This window comes from Alligator sinensis, unplaced genomic scaffold, assembly GCF_000455745.1.
Source record: "Alligator sinensis unplaced genomic scaffold, ASM45574v1 scaffold1567_1, whole genome shotgun sequence".
NCBI classification, from domain to species: domain Eukaryota; kingdom Metazoa; phylum Chordata; order Crocodylia; family Alligatoridae; genus Alligator; species Alligator sinensis.
In genome coordinates, this window is record NW_005842646.1 from 707988 (window position 1) to 709977 (window position 1990).

Sequence of the window (1990 nt, forward strand, 5' to 3'; positions counted from 1 at the left end):
GGCTCGAACGCTTCCCTCTAAATCCGATTTTTATTTTTCAAAGTTTGCCGTTGTGCCGTGAAGCCCTGCCCTGCCCGGGGATGCCAGGCAGACGATGCTGCGGCTGGACAGATGTCAGGCCAGCCCCTCCGCAAAGGCACCCGTGCGCAGTCACTACATTAATTTATTTAGAAACAAAATTTCAGCTTGGCAAACTTGCACCGTTTCCCCCCCCCCTCCCCCGGACACCGAGAAACTGCACTCGCGCGGGTCCCTTTTTCATGCTGTACAACTGGTGTTTTTTTCAGTTAAAAAAAAACAAAATCCAATCAAATCAAAAAAATACAGAAGAATAAATTTTAAAAAAAATTATATATATATATATATATCTCCCTCTCCTCCAGGATCCCAACTCACCTAATCCAAACGTCAAGTTCGCCAGGACAGTTTTATTTTCTGGATCAAACCGGTCCAGACAAACATCCACTTTTGAGTGGTTTTCGCTTCTTTGTAATTATTATTTAGCATCCTAGGATTTTATTCTTGCCTTTTTTTAATATTTGCATTGCTCTGTTACCTTGGCATCCCAACGGCTCCTGCTTCCAGCCAGACACCGAGACGAATCCATTTCCCCCGCCCAAAAAAAGGGATTTCAAATCCTCCGGGCGGGGGTGGGGGGAGGAAAAAAAAGAGAGGGAATCTTTTTAGCGCCGGATCCAATTCTGCTTTTTTTAAGAGGGAAAAAAACAAACCCCCCCTCCCCCCCTTGAAGCAGCGCAGGTCACAGCAACCAGACTGCACAAACTTTGGAGAAATAAAGAAAACTGGGGGGGAAAGGAGGGGTTTGGGACCCCCCCCCAGGCTGGCAGGGCAGCACGCAGCAGGTTTCTGCCCTTCTCCCCGCCTGGGTGCGGCTTGCACCGCGGAGGGGGGGGGGTGTTTTCCACATTTCCCTCCGGTTTTATCATGATTTTTTTTTTTTGCAATTTTTAATTTTTTTTTTTTGCAATTTCGTTTGGGGAGATTGTGTTTATTTATTTATTTATTTTTGCAATGCTTTTTTTTAATTTTTGGCTTTTTTGGCATTTTGGAGCCTTTGGGAGGGGGGGGTCGTTTCCATGCCAAAAAAACAACCCCCCCCCGGCAGGCGTGCCCCCCGCGCTGCGCGGCCCTAGGGCTGCTGGGAGCGCGGCCCCGCCCGCCGGGGCGGTGCGCGGCCGGCCGGGGGCGGGGTGCACGGGGCAGGGCATTTGCAAAGTGGCCGTGCACGGGGGCAGTGCACTTGCATGGGCGCGGTGTACAGGGGGGGGGTGAGGTGTTTGCAATGGGGTGGTGCATGGGTGCATTGCATAGGGCAGGGGCGGGCCATTATTTTGGGCAGAAGACCACTTCCTGAGTTTTGGCAAGCCAGCCAGGGCTGCATGATAGGCAGCCAGGGGCAGATCAGTATTAATTGTCTACCTTTTTTTTTTTTTAGGGGCCCGCAGGCTGCATTTTGCCCACCCCTGGCATAGGGTGTGTGTAAGGGGCAGTGCAGGGGTGCGTTGCACGGGGTGTTTGCGTGGGGCAAGGTATTTGCAAAGTGGTCGTGCATGGGTGTGTTGCAAAGGGCAGTGTATTTGCATGGGTGTGTTACATTGCTCCGTGTGCCACCCTTTGTATTTGCATGGGACAGTGCAGGGCACTGCATTTGCAAAGGGGCAGTGTATCCGTGCAGTGCATGGGGGCATGCTCGACCCGCTCCCCCGTGCCCAGGGCCGTGACTGTCTGTGCCAGCACCTTGGTGGTCCCAGGCGGGTGTCATGTCCCAACCCCCCGCTAATTCCTCAGCCTAGACGCCCCGCGGTGGGATCCCCTTGCCCAGTTGGCACCACCTGTTAATCCCATACAAGGTGCCGCCCGATGGCTGCTGCCCGGGACAGCCGCTCGTCACTGGGTTTCGGCTGCGCGCTCCAGAAAAGAAAAACACAGCATCTTACCATTCATAAATCACCAGAGTCAGCCAGGTTTG

General features: G+C 53.0%; 1 long non-coding RNA gene across 3 annotated transcripts in view; it reads right to left on the reverse strand.

Annotated features, from left to right (window-relative positions):
* The window catches only part of LOC102374673, a 7347-nt gene extending 6208 nt beyond the window's left edge, over positions 1-1139 (reverse strand). For 2 of the 3 annotated variants that reach the window (XR_003096228.1, XR_324950.3), the window contains exon 1: positions 557-1139. This is a non-coding gene — a long non-coding RNA (uncharacterized LOC102374673). Of the gene's footprint in view, positions 1-396 lie in introns of all 3 variants that reach the window. The other variant, XR_003096229.1, reaches the window with a different exon arrangement.
* Positions 1140-1990: the final 851 nt, after the last annotated feature.